Source organism: Canis lupus, chromosome 15, assembly GCF_003254725.2.
Source record: "Canis lupus dingo isolate Sandy chromosome 15, ASM325472v2, whole genome shotgun sequence".
NCBI lineage: Eukaryota > Metazoa > Chordata > Mammalia > Carnivora > Canidae > Canis > Canis lupus.
The window spans coordinates 27,385,314-27,406,393 of NC_064257.1; the positions used below are offsets into that span (position 1 = coordinate 27,385,314).

Sequence of the window (21,080 nt, forward strand, 5' to 3'; positions counted from 1 at the left end):
TATTAGCATAATCTTACGTTGAGTTTCAAGTTAGCACAGATGAATCTCATTTAGGATGTTATTATTCCTCACATAAAATATTCTATTGATATTATTCAAGACAAACGCTTTGATGTGTAAGAATAAAACACAGAGTTAATGTCTCTTAGATATTAAAAGCTGAAAGGAATAGAAAACATGGGCACTAGTATCTAAAAAGAAAAATAAGCAAAAAACAATTTTAAAAGAAAATAATAAAACCATGTTTTAAAATAGGAACTTTCTAACTAACCAGATGTTATATAGGTGAATTGAAATGAGGTTTTATTTTGCATCTACCAAATTGCATGATTTTTAAAATGATGATACCCAACTCCATCAGTATGATTGTCTGAGTAGACTTCTCTACATGAGTAGTGTAGATATCCCTTGTAGAAATTAATTTGGCTCTAAATATCAGTAATCTTCAAAATAGCCAAACTGCTCTATCCAAGTTTTTTTTTTGTAAAATTATTTTCCAAGGAAATAATCAGAGTTTCAAATAAAGCCTATGCTTATTGATATTCATGGGAACTAAATAAAATATTGCATACAAGGTGTTGACACATAGTATTAGACAAAGTACTATTTCTTGTACAGGGTAAAGAATGGTATGAAAAGGTGACGGGCACTGAGGGGGGCACTTGATGGGATGAGCACTGGGTGTTATACTCTATGTTGGCAAGTCAAACTCCAATAAAAAGATATACAAAAAAAAATGGTATGAAAAATTACCTCAACTTGAAAGTAAGGCAAACTAATGAATGCATTGTCTTTTCAATGATATACTGGAGCATTGTCTAGTAGGTCCTCCCAAAGATTACCCAATTCTCTGGAATGATGCATATTTTAACACACCATTTACTGTTGATTCGGCCCAAACTCTGAAATCAGATGTTAAATTATTTTTTTAAAAAAAGGTAAATTGTAAATTTTGTTCAGAAAGTATTACAAATGATTTTGTCTGGTAGAAAGAGCACACAAAAGGTTAGGGTTTTATTGCCCTGTAGGATATCAACTACTTTTATACTCAACCCATTTTTATTTCAACATTCTTTCTTTAGTTCACTAACTATATATAGCAGTCTTTCCTATCTACCTTTGGACCAGCTTTGCTGTTCTACTAGAACCCTCATTAAAAAGTTAAATCTTTGACACTTGCCCACCATGTATTTCTATGAGATTCATACATTTCAGTTTTTTGAAAATTATACTTTTAATAACACTGAGCTTGCATCAGTTTTTTTCTGAACTAGTAGGAAGTCTTCTACCCATAGAAGACAGATGGGTACTTATCTATACAATCTCTACCTTTCTTAAAAGATATAATGTATAGAGCCGCCTGGGTGGCTCGGTTGGTTAAGCATCTGCCTTTGGCTCAGGTCATGATCCCGAGGTCCTAGGATTAACTGAGTTGGGCTCCCTGCTCTGTGGGGAGACTGCTTCTCTCCCTCTGCCTCTCTCCCTGCTTCTGGGCTCTCTTTCTCTCAGATTAAAAAAATATATATATATATAATGTGTAAAAATGATTTTTGATGGTAGAGAATAGTTAAAATGTCCTCTCACTCATCTATGAATATGAAGCTCAGCCAAAATAAATAGATGTCTATTTCCTTACACATTTAGATTAAGGTATGAAAAATCAACATGGAAGATGGTGCATTGTGCTTAATGAAAGAATGAATGAATAATCTCCAATCAAAGGAGGATTATGTAATCTGTGGTGGAGTTGATATCAATAGCTAAACAGGGTGAGAGCATATCTGCAGATGGAAACTCCTGTTTTGAAACAGAAAAGAAACAAATAAGTGTATCAATTCTTGTTCTAGTTTATTCATGGATCCAGCCTCTGTCTTTTTTTTTTTTTTATTTATGATAGTCACAGAGAGAGAGAGAGGCAGAGACATAGGCAGAGGGAGAAGCAGGCTCCATGCACCGGGAGCCCGACGTGGGATTCGATCCTGGGTCTCCAGAATCGCGCCCTGGGCCAAAGGCAGGCGCTAACCCGCTGCGCCACCTAGGGATCCCTCCAGCCTCTCTTTGTATAAGAAAGGTTTTTGGTAGGAATGTGAACTGGTGCAACCACCCTGGAAAACTGTGTGGAGGTTCCTCAAAGAGTGAAAAATAGACCTGCCCTACGACCCAGCAATTGCACTGCTGGGGATTTACCCCAAAGATACAGATGCAGTGACACCTGCACCCCAATGTTGATAGCAGCAATGTCCACAGTAGCCAAACTGTGGAAGGAGCCTCGGTGTCCATCGAAAGATGAGTGGATAAAGAAGATGTGGTTTATGTATACAATGGGATATACTCAGCCATTAGAAACGACAAATACCCACCATCTGCTTCAACGTGGATGGACCTGGAGGGTATTATGCTTAGTGAAATAAGTCAATTGGAGAAGGACAAACATTATATGGTCTCATTCATTTGGGGAATATAAAAAATAGTGAAAGGGAATAAAGGGGAAAGGAGAGAAAATGAGTGGGAAATATCAGTGAGGGAGACAGACCATGAGACTCCTAACTTTGGGAAATGAACAAGGGGTAGTGGAAGGGGAGGTAGTGGAAGGGGAGGTGGGCGGGGGGTGGGGGTGACTGAGTGATGGACACTGATGGGGGGCACTTGACTGGATGAGCACTTGGTGTTATGCTACATATTGGCAAATCGAACCCCAACCTTAAAAAAAAGAGTCAGACTTGTCCCCTTCACATCTCTTTTTATAAACTGATGGACTTAAGAGTTGGAGACAGAGCTACCTAAGCCACAGCCATTGGCACATTCAGGAAGATCTGTACATTTTATCAAATGCCAAATTTCAGTGAATAAAATGCATTTGCTCAGAGGTATGAGTTATGGTTAAAAAGTGAATGTCTGCTGAAAGGACTGAGCATTTTTGAGGACAGCCCCTAGAATCACCATTATTAGTATGTTGGCCATTGGATCCTTCTTTGTAGAAAATTTTCCATCTAAAATCACAGGGTCTTAAAAATCAAGCCGGTCTCACCGAGACTCATCCTGAGAAACTAAAAAGGTTGAATCCCTTATTTTTAAACTATTGAATGTCTAAATTTGATTTAAAATAAACACGTTGAAAAATAATATTTACAATGTTCCCAAGTAATCCACATCCTAATTTGAAATAAATTTCCTCCTTCTCCCATTTTGTTTTTATTTATTCTTACCTATTTCAAATTTCATGTATCTATAATTCTGAGGGAAGCTTTATTTTGTATACTGTTTAATAATTTATTAAAAGATATTTACTGGGCAGCCCGGGTGGCTCAGCGGTTTAGCGCCGCCTTCAGCCCATGGCTTGATCCTGGAGTCCTGGGATCGAGTCCCACATCGGGCTCCCTGCATGGAGCCTGCTTCTCCCTCTGCCTGTGTCTCTGCCTCTCTCTCTCTCTCTCTCTCTCTCTGTCTCTCTGTGTGTGTCTCATGAATAAATAAAGTCTTTAAAAAATAAAAAATAAAATAATAAAAGATATGTACTCACTTAAAAAAAAGGGGGGGGGTGTTTTTTTAATTGAATTTTCCCCCAGTTGTATCGAGATATAATTGCCATGCATCATTGTGCAAGTTTAAGGTGGACAGCATAAGGATTTCACTTACCACAGATATTGTGAAATAATTACCTTAATAACTTTACTTGCCATTCATCATCTCATATAGACACAATGAAAAGAGAAAACAAAAAAAGGAAAATGAATATTTTTCCTTGTGATGAGAGCCCTTAGGAGCTACTCCCTTAAAAACTCATATGTATTTCTTAGAACCATGTTGACTAGAGTCATCATGCTGTACTTCCTGTCCCCAGAACTTACTCATCTTGTAACTGGAAGTTTGTACCTCTTGACTCCCTTTTTCTAATACCCCCTGTCTGTCTCCACTGCCCTCACTTTACTTCTCATAACTACATTCGAGGCTTTTTGTTATTCTATGAACTTCTCTTTTAGCTTTAGCCCATATGACTTCATTAAAAAGATGATAGATATAAGGATTAAAATAATGAGTTTTGAAGCTACATAAATAGGGATCCATATCATAGCTCTCCCATTTTCTGGTAAAGCTCTCAGATAAATTACCTAACCTAAGCCTCAGTTTTTTGATCTCCAAAATTTAAAAAAAAATGATAATAATGTACTTTCATATTCCATTAGATGTAACTTTAAAAGGGTTTTTTTTTTGAAAATATTGTTTTGTGGAAATGTGTTGTATTCTTATTATCAGAAATTTACTCTTCACATTTTAATGATTATTTTGCCTTACTGGTATAATTATCACACACACCTGTACTAGTAAGAGTTTTCCAGTTTTACCCAGGGCCTGCATTAAAACCTCACCACAGCTGAGATTCTAGATCTTGTACTATGCACAGACACTTGAGTCTGAGCTAATTTATCACCACTTATTTGATCATCTGTGAGGAAATAACATACTATATGGCTTGTTGTAATCAGTTATCTGATTTACTCAAAACCCCATTCTCAACTAATAGAAAAATAGTAAGATACAGAACCTATTTTGTTTGGACAACTGAAGACAGAGAAATAATTAAAATTGGCCTGAAGAGTAAAATCAGAAGTGAAATGAGGATCTTCAGACAATTAAGACATGGCAAAAGGGTACTACTCAGTAGTACAGAGCTGTTGATAGCAGAAGGTAGAAAAACCTCCAAAGGTCATAGAGAATAAGTAGTTAAACTAAACTCCAAGGCCACTATTATTAATATAATTATTATTACTCCAATATCTGTTTTCTGAAATTCTTTCCTGTCCTAAGTTAGTTCATGGTAATAGAAACCATGTCTAAAAGTTGGAATGGATGTGACCTCTCACAGAATCTTTTAAATCTTTTAAATAACGGATGTCATGGGTTGTGAAATAACCTATGTAAAAGGTTTTGAGCATGGAAGAAATAACTATCTTGTACAGTTTAGGAAAAGCCCAGAAGCAGAGATTCCATTCCAACTCTAGGGTTCTCCAGAAAAGCTTAGAACGGCACTTGTAACTTTGGTATATAATAGGGTGTCTAATTAGTCACCCAGCTTCAATAGGCGGCTCTAAGCTTTTAATTAAACAAACAGTATTTGAATAGCTGACTAGTTGGGTGTTGGCCAGATACCTGTGTCCTAAATAAAAGGCCAAATTTCTTCACTTAGTAGCCTCAGCTTTTATTAACTCTAATGAGATAAAGTGACAAACCCATAGAAGGGTGGCTGCTACTAGAAGCTGCTCAACTTCAAAGAAAGTGTTGTGAAACACAGATACTTTAATAAAATTAGATGGGTGCGTGTCAATGTATAAACACCCTCAGATACACATTCACCTGCTATACTAAATAATAGAATCATAATATTATGTTCTAGTGCTCTGCACAAATCACTTTTATGTTTGATACCTCATTTGATTATAATATGGTCAGTAAAAAGGAACCTATTATTTCAATTTTATGAATAAGGAAACCAAGTTTTGAGCCATGTGATAAACCAATTGAACTAGTGCTCAAAACAAAGAACAGTTAAACTGGCATCAAAGATGATTTTAGAGAAGGCAAGAAACATAGACACCATCAATTTCAAATCTCTTGTCGTGTAAATGAAGAACGTGAGACTCAGAGATAAATACACTTGCTTACGCACTTGTGTTAGCATAGAGGAGAACCAAGAAGAGAACTTGTGGGCCACATTAATAACTCAGATACAGCTTTGCAATTAACAAATAAAATAGAACAAATAAAAATCAAGAGATGAAAACAGACCTTAGACTTCATCCATGCCAGGACTCATTTTTCTGCTAAGAAGATTCTGAGTGCAGGAGAAAATAATTTTGAAACGTCACACTTCACACAGTAGTACACTTGAAAGACAATTCTCCAGATGCAGGATTCTTTTAAAGTAATATAGCTGTATATGCTCAGTTTATCTGCAAGTATTTAAATAACGTGGGTTCAAATTTCACAGGCCTAAATGTCCTCTGTTTCACAGTTTTATAAAGAAAGAAAATATTTTTGATCCAGTGACAAGAATTTTCATGAACTGATGAAGCACTAGTACAATTAAAAAAAAAGTAATTCTTATGAAGACCTATGATGTGTGTACTAGAAATTTAGTCTTTCAATTTAATGTGTCAAAGACTAATGATTTTAAAATTCATAACTCTCCTTTAGCAAATATGGGATAGACCGGGAAAGAAAAGGAAATATCATATGTTTCTAATTAGGACATTAAGTAACACTTTAGGTAGTTCAAGCCAAGCAAAGTTTGATGCAGAGAACTGGTTATGAAGATGTTGGAAAGAATGGAGAATCGAAAGATGAATGGATAAAGAAGCTGTGGTCTATGTATACAATGGAATATTCCTCAGCCATTAGAAACGACAAATACCCACCATTTGCTTCCACGTGGATGGACCTGGAGGGTATTATGCTGAGTGAAATAAGTCAGTCGGAGAAAAACATTATATGGTCTCATTCATTTGGAGAATATAAAAAATAGTGAAAGGGAATAAAGGGGAAAGGAGAGAAAATGAGTGGGAAATATCAGTGAGGGAGACAGACCATGAGAGACTCCTAACTCTGGGAAACGAACAGGGGGTGGCAGAAAGCAAGGTGGGCGGGGGGTGGGGGTGACTGGGTGACTGCACTAAGGGGGGCACTATGATGGGATGAGCACTGGGTGTTATGCTATATGTTGGCAAATTGAACACCAATAAAAATAAAATAAAATTTATTTTATTTTATTTTTTTTAATTTTTATTTATTTATGATAGTCAAAAATAAAATTTAAAAAAAGGAAAGAATAGGAAGCAGAATATCAGGAAACTGCTGCCATATTTGTGCTGGAACCCAAGAGCCAGCAATGGCTTCTTAGCTGCTGGAGAAACTTCTGTGACCTTCCACGCCTGTTAGAAGGAGGGCTGTTCCTTTCTTCTTCTTCTTCTTCTTCTTCTTCTTCTTCTTCTTCTTCTTCTTCTTCTTCTTTTTTTTTTTTTTTTTTTGAGAGAGAGCACTCACACTACTTGAGAGGGGGCCCAGGGTAGGAGGGTGCAGGTTAGGGACAAAGGAGAGACAGAGAATCTTAAGCAGGCTCCATGCTCAGTGCAGAGCCTAACATGGGGCTTGAGCTCATGACCCTGAGGTCATGACCTGAGCTGAAATCAAGTGTTGGAGGCTTAACTGACAAGGCACCCAGGTGACCCAAGAACTGCAGGGCAGCTCCTTTCAAAAGCCCCGAAGTGGGTTCTCCAACAGGGCTGGGCCAGGATTTGCAAGTCTCTGGGCTCCTCCTGCTTTTTAAACCTCTGCTAATATTTCTCAATGTTGGAATTTCAGAAAGGTTGGCACATAACACCTCTAGCTTGGCAAAGTGTCTCTAAAATATAGTTTTGCAGGCTTCCAACCCTGTTGCCACAGAAGGAAGTACAGAAGGATATGGAGTTGAGGACAATTAAATGATGCACAATTCGACATTTGGTAAATAGTTTTACAATATATTGCTACCAATAAGATGACCAAAACAAAAGACATTTTCTGTGTATGAGCTAAGTGGGGATAAAACACTTCAGGATCGTGGTACAGACTTCCAAGGGAGAGAGGCTGAGTAAAGGCAAAGGCTATTGGATATGTCCTATTTCATGATTGATGTAAATTTTAAAATATAACAGTAGGTGCTCAGAACTTGGTAACGAAAACTCCTAGTTAATACTCCCTTCCCTTAAGAAAAACCCAAATGTTCCAAAGAGAAAGAACTGCTGCCATATAATATCATTTCCACTGACTTAGATTATGAGTTCTGGAATCAAACCTATGTGAATTCGAAGTTGGCCTCTGTTATTTACTGGTTGGGTGACATTGGGGCATTGAGTTATTTAAGCTCTCTGAACTTCATTTTCCTAACTAACCTCAAATGGATAGAATCCACACCTAATAGGATTGTTATGAAAATGACAACGGGTAACATAAACCATCCAAGCACATAATACGTGGCCAATAAATGTTAGCTCGATTCCCTGCAGCTCCTGCCACTTTGAGTATGTATGATTCAGGTTGAAATTATTATTCTGGAATGGATTGTTCCTACACAGAATTAGGATCACATTTTCTTTTCCGACCTTTTTGACTACTTACACATGAAATTGCTAAAATTATTACTTGTAAGGAATTAAAGTTGGTGGTCAGTCTTTAGGTCTGACTAGATTATAGATATTATCAGTAAATATTGAAGATGGGATGCCTGGGTGGCTCAGCGTTAAGCATCTGCCTTCAGCCCAGGGTGTGATCCTGGAGACCCGGGATCGAGTCCCGTATCAGGCTCCCTGAATGCAGCCTGCTTCTCCCTCTATGTCTCTCATGAATAAATAAATAAAATCTTTTTTAAAAAAGTAAATATTAAAGATGAGTAAGCATTTGTACAGAGGGAAATAATTTGAATATTCTTCAATTCAGAGCATTTAAAAAATGTTACAAAGAATAATCATTTGTGGCCCCTGTCCACTGCCACCCACTCCGGACACAGAACATCCAATCATGGATAAAAATGAGCTGGTGCAGAAGGCCAAACTGGCCGAGCAGGCTGAGCGATATGATGACATAGCAGCCTGCATGAAGTCTGTAACTGAGCAAGGAGCTGGATTACCCAATGAGGAGAGGAATCTTCTCTCAGTTGCTTATAAAAATGTTGTAGGAGCCCCTAGGTCATCTTGGAGGGTCGTCTCAAGAATTGAGCAAAAGACAGAAGGTGCTGAGGAAAAACAGCAGATGGCTCAAGAATCCAGAGAGAACATTGAGACCGATCTAAGAGATCTCTGCAATGATGTCCCTTTTGGAAAAGTTTTTGATCCCCAATGCTTCACAAGCAGAGAGCAAAGTCTTCTATTTGAAAACGAAAGGGAAAAAAAAAAAAAAAAAAAGAAAGGAGACTACTACCGTTACTTGGCGGAAGTTGCTGCTGGTGATGACAGGAAAGGGATTGTGGATCAGTCACAACAAGCATACCAAGAAGCTTTTGAAATCAGCAGAGAGGACATGCAACCAACACATCCTATCAGATGAGGTCTGGCCTTTAACTTCTCTGTGCTCTATTACAAAATTCTGAACTCACCGGAGAAAGCCTGCTCTCTTGCAAAGACAGCTTTTGGTGAAGCCATTGCTGAGCTTGATACATTAAGTAAAGAGTCATACGAAGACAGCACGCTGATAATGCAATTACTGAGAGACAACTTGACATTGTGGACATCGGACACTCAAGGAGACAAAGCTGAAGCAGGAGAAGGAGGGGAAAATTAACCGGCCTTCCAACTTTTGTCTGCTTCATTCTAAAATTTACACAGTAGACCATTTGTCATTCATGCTGTCCCACAAATAGTTTTTTGTTTATGATTTATGACAGGTGTATGTTACTTCTATTTGAATTTCTATACTTCCCCATGTGGTTTTTATGTTGAATATTACGGGAGTAGAGCCAGTTAACATTTACGGAGTTATCCATTTTCATCTTGAGGCGGCCAATATGGGGATGTGGAATTTTTATACTAGTTATAAATGTTTGGTATGGTACTTTTGGTACATTGTGGCTTCACAAGCGCCAGTGTTAAAACTGCTTCCATGTCTAAGCAAAGAAAACTGCCTACGTATTGGTTTGTCCTGGTGGGGAATAAAAGGGATAATTGGTTCCAGATACAGGTGTAGTTATTGTGGGTACTTTAAGGTCTGGAGTGCTTACAAGGCTGTAGTGGAAATGGGTATCCCGTAGATATTACATGTGAACCATGAGTATCTGTGGAATACTCATTCTCAATGTGCACACCTTTGACTACAGTTGCAGAAGTGTTCCTTTGGTTGTGACCCAATTTACCCTGGATAAGGGCAGAAACAGTTCACATTCCATTATTTGTACAGTTGCCTGCTGTTTGATTTCATTATTTTTGCTACACACCTTTTATTTGTATTTAAATGTTTTAGGCAACCTAAGAACAAATGTACAAGTAAAGATGCAGTAAAAATGAATTGTTTGATATCCATTACTTTATGTATATCAAGCAGAGCAGCAAAACAAAAATCCCATGTATTTAACTTTTTTTTTTTTTTAGGGTTTTTTGTTTTGTTTTGGTTTGGTTTGTTTTGGTTTGTTTTTTCGATTTTGTGATTTTTTTTTGTTTGATACTTGCCTAACATGCATGTGCTGTAAAAATAGTTAACAGGGAAATAACTTGAGATGATGGCTAGCTTTGTTTAATGCCTTATGAGATTTTCATGAACAATCCAAGAATAATTGTTAAAGATACATGTATTAAGCTCATGTAAGTGGAATAAAAGTTTTATTAAGAATAATCATTTGTTGGCCTAAGACCCTGGTGTTTACTTTGAATATTATTAATACCCAAAATAAAGATCTTGTATCTGGTTTTCCCCTTTGAAATGCATCATGTCAGAGATTAATATAGATTTTTGGTAATTTGAAGAGAATGTTATGTAATAACAGATTAAAAATAGTTTATTAGTGTTAAAAAGATACAAACATAGTTTTAAGTTTGCTAATCATTATTTCTTACCATATACTGCTCATGTTTAAAAAAACACATTGACTTGAAATATCAAATATCAAATATCAAATAACTAATTTGTTATTTGATACAATAAATATTCAATAGATACCTAGAGTATTGCCAGGTACTGATATAAAGCCTACTATTTAAAGATGAGAAGGCACAGTTCTGGCTTTCAAATAGTTTGATTAGACTAGAAAAAACAATTATAATATAAAATATCATTGCTTGAAATGGGCTACGCAGAAAGTACAGTGGTGATGTGAGAGGGAAGCAATTAAATCTACTAAGGATAGTTGAGGAGAAATAGTAACTCTGGGAAGTAGGTACTAGTACTGCTATTTTATACACACTTACAACAATAACGGTTTAGAATTATTACTTACATGGCCTTTGGAAATTCATTCTTAACTGATACTTAATAAATGTTTTATTAATTAGATTTGGAAATGCTTTATTTTTAAAACTTATTAAATATTGTGTGAATGTAAGTTTAATTCATCATACTGCCAGCCATATTTCCTTATGATATGGAGAACAAATTAGCTTCATATGTATCAAAGCACTAACAGCAATTGTTATGAATTGAATTGTGCCCCCCAAATTAATATGTTGAAGCTCTATTCCTTAATTTGACTTTATTTAAACATAGGGCGGTTAGGGAATTATCTAAATGAGGTTAAATGAAGTCATTAGAGAGGGGCCCTAATCAAATAGGGCTAGAACTGAATTTGCCAGAATATCGAGTATGGACTTCTGGCCTCCAGAGCTCAGAGTAATGAAGTTCTGTTGCTTGAGCCACCCAGCCTGTGATATTTCGTTATGCAGTCCAACTAGACTAATATAACAATAACATAAAACATATAAACTTGGACTAGTTTTCTCTGAGGAAGAACATCACAGTACCTTTTGCCCTTTGAGGGGAGAAAAAACAAAACAAACAAACAAACAAAAAACCAACTACCTCTTGTGTACCACTTTGTGTTTTGGGAGAAGAGGTGGGTAGGTTTGCACCTGGATCTGGAAACCTTCCAGGAAGTTCAGGGGTCTCAGTCCACACTTTCTCTTTGAAGTTCAGTGTTACATTCCTTCTCAATGAATAAAAGTGCCATTCTAACTGAAGGATAGCAGAGTTGCTGAGGGTGATTCAAGTCCAACTGTAAGGAAGTTTGCAGGTTGTATCCTTCTCACTAGGGTACCACAGAAACCCCCGTATGTAGCCTTGTGAGGGAAAGGGAATGCTCATTCTGAAAAGTGCAAAGCTGCCATAGCTTTTCAAATTCTTGCTAACTTTGTTAGTGTAGGTTAGGAAGAAATGTAGGACTCTCAAAGTTGACTCTTCTGCACTTTCAGGGATCTGAGCTTGTTTGCAGTGGGCGCAGATCTCACTTTGGGGATCCACTCTTTGAGCCTGAAATCCTGTGAGAGCAAGAGAAACGGGGACAGCTAAAAAGCTAGAGGTGCAAGTAAACTGTTCACATTTTCAAAACTCCCTTCCCAGTATTCTGTTAGCAGAACTGCTCTGTTTTTATAAAGAGGAGGGAAGTGAAGGAGAGAGAATGATGCTAGATTTCCTAATGAATATAGGACATTTACTCAAGTGATTGATGGGAAAAATACAAAAATGTGACTCTATTGCTACCCCGATCTAGTGGTTTAGATCTTACAGATTGTCATGTGAATGTAACTTAATACTAAAATGTTTAAATGAGACACTCCAATTACAGACAACTTTATGAATATTAAAAATAATAAGTTAGACATCTATACAATTTGATGAAATGATAGCAGTAATTTGCTTTCCTTCCAATTAAACTGACTATCAAGGATTGCTAATGAAAATGCTGGAGGTTGTTAGGTAGGCGATGCTAATGAATATAGTGGCCTGGATAGCACTAGCAGATTGCCACTATGTGGAATGTGGGTCCATTATTGCTACGTTTTCTGATTTTTTTCAAGAGAACCCATGAAAATCTGAACATTTAAAAAGCTTTTATTTAAATTCCAGTTAGTTAACATACAGTGTAATATTAGTTTCAGGTGTAAAATACAGTGATTCAACACTCCCACATGACACCCAGTGCTCATCACAGCAAGTGCCCTCCTTAATTCCCATCACCTATTTCACCCATCCCTCCCCACCTCTGGTAGCTGTCAGTTTGTTCTCTATTGTCAAGAGTCTGTTTCTTGGTTTGCCTCCCTCTCTCCTTTTTTCCCTTTTGCTCATTTGTTTTGTTTCTTAAGTTCCACATGTGAGTGAAAGTATATAGTATTTGTCTTTTTCTGACTTATTTTGCTTAGCATAATGCTAACTCTATCAATGTCATTGTAAATGGCAACAATTCATTCTTTTATATAACTAATATTTCATTATATTATATTATATATTATATATATTATACTATATTATATATAATTATATGTATATACCACCTCTTCTTTATCCATTCATCAGTGGATGGACACTTTAACTGTTCCCATAATTTCTGAATTGTAGATAGTGCTGCTATAAACATCAGGGAGCATGTATCCCTTTGAATTAGTATTTTTGTATTCTTTGAGTAAATGCCTAGTAGTGCAGTTCCTGGATTGTAGGGTAGTTCTGTAGTTCTATTTTTAACTTTTTGAAGAACCTCCATACTGTTTCCCACTGTGGCTGCACCCGTTTGCATTCCCACCAACAGTGCAACGGGTCCCTCTTCCCTGCATCCTCACCAACACCTGTTCTTGTTTTGTAAATTTGAGCCATTCTGACGGTCGTGAGATGATTTTTCATTATAGTTTTGATTTGTATCTCCCTGATGATGAGTACTGTTGAGCATCTTTTTGTGTGTCTGTTGCTGTCTGTGCATCTTCTTTGGAAAAATGTCTATGCAAAGCTAGAGACATCACAATTCTGGACTTCAAGTTATATTACAAGCTATAGTAATCAAAACAGTATGATACTGGCACACAAACAGACACATAGATCAATAGAACAGAACTGAAAACCCAGAAATGAATCCACAGCTATATGGTCAATTTATCCTCAACGAAGTAGGAAAGAAGATCCAATGAATTTTTTTTAATGTAACACCTTACCATATTAAATGCATGGCAATAGATTACAATTTAAAAGATGCTAAAGCCAAATATGGTATTTCTGAATGCAGACACTAAAAAGAGTGTTCCTGGTTGAGATCTCACTACTAATTAACAATAATGGATTAAGGAGAGTTATTCAAGGCCATCTGACAAACTTCACTGAAACATAGTTGAATTCATTATCATACCTAAAGACACAATGTCTTAGTCAAGAGATGTTAGCCAGCTACTGAAACAGGAAAGTAGAGAGAAAGAAGTGACTTGCCAAACAATTTCGGTACAAGTACTGCCCCTTCCAAGAATCAATGTATCAGAACTTGATATAGACTCTGCACTATATCTCAACCCCTATAATTGAGGGGTTGAGAATTTGAGCTCTTGAGCCAGACTCCGTATGTTCAAATCCCACTACGACGTATTAGTTACTCAAACTCTCTTTGCCTCAGTGTCTCTATTTGTAAAACAGGGATTTATAATGGTATGTGCCACCTCAAAATGCTGTGAAAAAGTAATGACTCAATAAATATTAGCTATTATTCCTGTGAGGATGAAATATTAGATTACCAGAACCTGGTGCCCAAAACCATTCTTATCACTGAATGGCCTTTGTGCTGATTTCTTTCTCATAAAGCAATTCTTGATTATAATAGACTTGTGTGCAATGAAAGAATGTCTTGGCCTGAGGGTGTGAGAGCAGACACCGTAGTTAGAGATCGTAGTATAATTTAAGAAATTGCTATTCTGATTAAAGTACTTTATTCTCTGGTGAGTTCAATTATCACAAATTAGTTGCCTAGAATTTGATTATATCTACAACTAATACATGATCCAGTTCTCTGGATCTTAAACCATGGGGCATTCATCAAGATAGATGCCAACCAAAGAGAATTCTTGGCAGTTAGTCTTCTTTTTTTCACCATGAGATTTTTGTTTCATATTTTTCTCTTTGCAAATAGTAAAAAAGAATTGTTTATTCACTGTTTAAGTCTCCAATCTTTAGCTCAGGGCTTGACAAAAAGTAAGTGGTCAATAAATATAAATTGAATTAATTAACTAAAAATGAGTGAATACTTGAAAAATAGATTCTTTATATCAGGTTGTTTGCTGACATTTATCTTGTTTCAATCAATGTGTTATTTAGGGAGTTATTTCTGAGTCATTGATGGTCCCATTTAATTGAGTCCTAAATATTAAATATTTTGCTGTGTTTTATAACTGGAGCAGGCATTGGAGAGTGGAAAATGAGAACAGGAGAGAGGAAAAGCAACTAGCTCTTTCACGAAATATTTTTCACTTAGTTGAGGATTAAGAGTTGCAATAGTGATGTATATGTATATATACTACTAGTTCTGGCCATGGCAGAGGAATGGATATCAGATTTGCTGCCCTGGCATAAAAAAATCAACCAAATAGGATCAAATATGTGAAACAACTCTTTGTAGGCTCTGGAAAAGCAAAGCATATGATTGTAATTCCTGAAAGAAAGGTAACTGGTAAGCTGAGTCCCACGTTCACCCTGTTCACCCTGGTTTTCTGGCTCAGCACTTCCCAAAGTGGAGAACCAGGAAGAAGGGGGCCCCAAGCCTCACTGGACAAAGAGACCAGGGTTCCATCTGGGAATTGCTGAGGCTGCTGATATTCTGTGACACAAGGTAGCAGGAATGAGAGACTTGCATAGAAAAGGAGCCTCAGAGGGCTGCATATTTCCGACTTTGGCTAAGCACAAAGCAGGGGTACAAAGCTTGACTCCACAGGCCTAGCATAGAAGAAATGCTGGGAGGATGAGAAAAGAACAGAGATGCTAGAAGTAGCCAGGTTTGGGGAGAAATTTGATTTTTAAACTACTAGAATGAAGAAACCTCAGGAAGGCCACACCTTAAGACTAAGAACCTGAAAGCAGTGGTGTCTCAAGTTTTGGTCCACAAAGCAGCAGTATCAGCATCATGTGAGAACTTGTTGGAAATGCTAATTCTCTGACTCCAACCCTATCTACTGAATCAGAAACTCTGTGGGTGGGATTCAGGGCTCTGTAGATCAAATTAAAGTTCACAAGAAAATTAGAAAATATTTTTAGTGAGTGATGTGAGAATACTATTTATCAGAATTAGTGGAAAATAGTGAAAGTCATGATTTGATGGAAATTTATAGATTTAAATGTTTATATTATAAACATTTGAAATCAATATTCTAAGCCTAACATTAAAAAAAAAGAAAAGGAATAATTCAAACCAAAAGGAAATAATAATAAGACCAAAAATCAGTAAAATAAAGAACGATGGAAAAAATTAATATATCCAAAAGTTGGTCTTTTGAAAAGATAAATAAAACTAAAAAATCTCTAACAAAATCGATCCAAAAAAAAGGAGAAAAAAAACACAAACGATATCAGCAATGAAAAAGGGAATGTTGCTATAGATCCTCCAGACAGTAAGAGATAATAAAGAAATACTATGAACAAATGATTATGAATAAGTTTGATTACTTAGATAATATAGTAAAATCCATTGAAAAATACTAATCATTAGAACAAGGATAATCCAGTTGGATTCTATATATGCATTTAAAAACAGAAAGATACGTATCAAGGCAACATCTTAAATTAATGTTGTGATCATATTGGCAGAATTAGTAGACTGTTTCCTGGCATTATCGTGATGGAAGACCATCATTGAGATGTATTAGTCTTAATATTTATATTTATTAAAACTGTTGATTATCCATGTCTTAAATAATTTATGGTACCCCCCTCAACATCTTGTAGACCCACATGACAGGACTTAAAATAAGCACTAGATGACCCTTCTGTTACCCCCATGATTAGTTTTGGGTAAAAGATAGATTTGATAAAATAAATAGGACATATGAATAAGGCTAGATTTGTTTTAAAAATAAAAATGTGAACTTTCCCCACCAGGTCAGGGCGTTTTTGCTTACAGATTCTAACCAATGATAAAACAATAATACCAATCTTAGACAAATTTATCAGAATATGGAAAAGGAAAGATCACTCCCCACCTCATTTTGTAAGGCCAGAAAAACCCTGATACTAAAATTAGTCAAATATATTCCAAGAAAACAAAACAAAACAAAACAAAACAAAACTATGGACCACTATCCCTCATGAAAAGATTTGGAAAAATCCTTAACAAAGTACAAGGAAATTATATCCAACAGTATATAAAAGTATAATGAGGAGACATAATGAAGTTTATCCCAGTATCAAAACGTGGGTTTATTATTTTAAAAAATCAGTACAAGTACATTACATTAATAGAATGAACAAAATCCATATGACATCTTAACATGTGAAAAAGTATTTGAATTAAAATTAAACACTCATTAATGATAAAAAAAAAACTCTCACCAAACTAGAAAAAAGAAGGAGAAACATATAGTTAGCACAAAACCTAATTGTGAAATATTGAACTCCTCTCACTTAATATCAGGAATACGGTAAGGATTTCTGCTCTTGCCACTTTTATTCAATATTGTTTTAGAGATTCTAGCAAATTCAATTAGGGAAAAACAACACAAGCAAATGACTTAAAGTTTAGAGGAAACACAGATGTCTTTATTGGTAGATAATATGATTGTTTAAGTAGAAAAACCAAAGGAATATACAAAAAAAGCTAGTAGATCTAATAAGCAAATTTAGTAAGGTTGAAGGACACAATGATAAAATGCAAATATCTACCTGGTGTCTATATGCTAACAATAAACAATTAGAAAATAAAATTAAACAAAACATAGCACTAGTCTGAAAACCACAAAAACATTACTGAGGGAACTTAAGTTTAAGAAGACCCAATTATTCAGGGACGCCCCATGGCTCAGCGGTTGAGCGCCTGCCTACAGCCCAGGCCATGGTCCTTGGAGCCCAGGGATGGAGTCCCCCATTGGGCTCCCTGCATGGAGCCTGCTTCTCTCTCTGCCTGTGTCTCTGCCTGTCTCTCATGAATAAATAAAAAAAATATTTTAAAAAACCCAAAGACCCAATTATTCAAATGTATCTCTTATCCTTAACTTGGTCTCTAGATTCGTGTTAAATCGAATCAAAACAAGATTTTAAAATATAAACAAAGAGCCCAATTTTAAAATTGATGGGAAATACACAAAACCTAAAGTAGCAAAAACGATTTGGAAGAAGATAAAGTTGAGAAATTTCTGCTTGCTAATTTCAGAGCTACTATAAAGCCACAGTAATCAATAGAGTGTGACATTTACATAAAGACAAAGAGATCAATGAAAGATAATAGATCCATCTACATCTGATCAACAGTTGTTTAAAGGAGGTGCCAAAAAATGTCAATGGGAAAACAAACATCTATCCAACAAATGATACTGAAGCAATTGAATGTTAAAAGGGAAATTTCAATGGTGATCTCTAAAGCATTTAGCAAAAATAGACATGTTTTATAGAACTAAATTTAAAAGCTAAAATTATTTTTTATATTCCCCAAATGAATGAGACCATATAGTGTTTGTCCTTCTCCGATTGACTTATTTCACTCAGCATAATACCCTCCAGTTCCATCCACGTTGAAGCAAATGGGGGGTAATTGTCGCTTCTAATGGCTGAGTAATATTCCATTGTATACATAGACCACAGCTTCTTTATCCATTCATCTTTCGATGGACACCGAGGCTCCTTCCATAGTTTGGCTATTGTGGACATTGCTGCTAGAAACATCGGGGTGCAGGTGAAATGAGTGAAAATATCAGTGAGGGAGACAGAACATGAGAGACTCCTAACTCTGGGAAATGAACAAAGGGTAGTGGAAGGGGAAGTGGGCAGGGGGTTGGGGAGACTCGGTGATGGGCACTGAGGGGGCACTTGACGGATGAGCACTGGGTGTTATGCTATATGTTGGCAAATTGAACTCCAATTTAAAAAAAAGCTAAAATTATAAAGCTTCTAAAAGCAAACATAGAGAAACATTTCATGACATTGTGATAGGCAAAGATTTCTTAGGATATTAAGAGCACTAACCAGAAAGAATAAAAGGGATAGATTAGATTTCATTAAACTTAAACACTTCTTATCGAAAGACATTCCTACAAAAATAACCAACTTAGAAACCGGGAAAAAGTATTGGCAATACATATACCTACTCAGAAAACTGTATAATGTAGTGATAAAAAGATAAGCAATCCAATTAAACAACAAATAAAGACCTGAAAAAAACACTTCCCAAAGAAAAATATAAGAATGTTTACACATGAAAGAGCTCGACATCATTAGTCATGAAGGAAAAGCAAATTAAAATCAGATGCCACTTTATACCCAATATAATGACTAAAATTCAAAAGAATGGCCACACCAAACATTTGCAAGAATAGTATTAGTGGGATTTTAACAACCACATAGGAAACTGGCCATTTCTTTTTAAGTTAAGCACACATCTACTCTATAACTCAGAACATCCATTCCAAATATTTTATACAAGAGCAGTGAAAATATATGTCCAGAAAAATACTTAAATGTTAGTATTTACAAGAGCTTTATTCAAACTCTAAACTGGAGAAAGACAATATGCACTTCATAGGAGAATGTATACACAAATTATAATAATATGCCTGCAACAGACCAATCGCAATAGCGGCACAAACTACTCATATGTGCAAATAACTTTAGTCTTAAAAACGTTATACTGAAAAAAAAAAAAAAAACGTTATACTGAGCAATAGTAGATGCTCACAAAAAAGTACACAATGATTGTATTTATATGAAGATTGAGAATAAGCAAAATTAAGTGTTTGCCTGTGATGTCAGAGCAATTCACTGGGAATGTGCATGAGAAAATTTTCAGGTGTGAAAGATGATCTTCACCTTTAATGGGTTTTGAATTGCACAAATTCAAACATTTGTCAAAATTCATCAATCTTTACACTTAGGATCTCTATCTTTCACTATATATGCATTATGCCTCAGTTGAAAAACAAGCCACAGAGGGACAAAAGTTATATATTGCACTACCATTAAAAGATCTCCAAATTGGAAAGCAAGGAGTCTTTGGAGAGAATGAAGAAGAAAAAAGTTTGCATAGAATTTCTGAGATGGAGTCTAATTTAAGATCTTGTAAATAGATACTAGAATGATCCAAAAAGATTGAGCTGTGTCAACATCAAGTAGAAAGAGAACAATCGGAAGCACAAGCTCATGCTACTGAGTGCTTGGCATCCACTTCGTGCATACACACTTTGTGATCTATGCGTGCCACATAGGAAAAAATATAATCCACATGATGTTGAAATTGGCTCAGACAGTTAAAATTTAAAGCCACAACTCAACAATGATTGGAATAATACTTAAACCAGGGACTAACAAAATGGTGCATCTTGAGGCTCAATTCAGGACATAGATACTTCAATTTGATTGAAACAAAATTTCTTGTTTCCTTCTAAGGGTCCATCTAGTTGGGGTAAGAATCGTATTGTCATGAGGCAGATTAACAAGAGAAAATCAACTTTAATAGCGTGCATACAGGGAATCCATAGAAACTCCAAAACAGGCAAAATGAGATATATACATTATTCTGAACTAAGGAGAAGGGGTGTGGGTCTGGGACATGAGAGGAAAAGAATGCAATTCTCAGGGCAATAAGAAGGAGACCAGATGTGTAGTAATTAGACGGTTGTCCTGCCATGCAGATGGGGCACTCAGATAAAATTTATTTCTGCTAATAAACTCTTGTTCTGGGAAAGACCTCCAATTTAGATTCTTTTCGATAGTTAAGGGAGGTGCGGAAGTTTCTCTTGAGGCCTTAGAGTCTCAATTGCCTTCAGCTCAGAGTAATATTCATGCTTAAGTGGTCCACCTTGGCCCATACGGTTGTGAAAAGGAAATTTAAACTGAATATTCACATTTAACAATTGTAACATTTCCATAAAAATCTGAATTTCTGGGAAATGCTAAAAAATGGAAAGATCTGCCATCTTGGGTCTCTATTTCCACACGAAGAAAAATAATCTAAGCTCAGTTGCGAGCCGATGATTCTCTTAAATAAGGGCTTAACTAGGACATAATCATCTTCCTGCTCCCTGTAGGCAATTGAGTGTAGATCCCTGATTTATGACCAGATAATCATGGTTATCTGATTTCAAGGCCAGAGAGGGTATAGAAAAAAGGTGATATTATAACATAGAGGAGGAGCCAAAAGATCACAGCAAGAAAGAATCTATGATTTAGAAACTAACAGATTTGTGTGTACTGAAAGATAGCAATGGAAGTGATAATGCCAAAAGCAAGATATTAAGTAACAGGAAAGGACAAAAGGAGAGGTCTGTCCAAAAAGAAAGCCCATTTTACAGTGACTAATACCCTTCGATGCTTCCCAACTTGTGAAAATGCTGTACTGATACTAGAGAAACTCCTAGAGGATAAATTAATTTCTCAAAATAGTTTGATTGATGTTGAGAGAATAACCT

The 21,080-nt window shown here is 36.1% G+C and overlaps 1 pseudogene; it reads left to right on the top strand.

Annotated features, from left to right (window-relative positions):
* Positions 1 to 8,507: 8,507 nt before the first annotated feature.
* LOC112654645 (14-3-3 protein zeta/delta-like) lies at positions 8,508 to 10,295 on the top strand (annotated as a pseudogene).
* Positions 10,296 to 21,080: the final 10,785 nt, after the last annotated feature.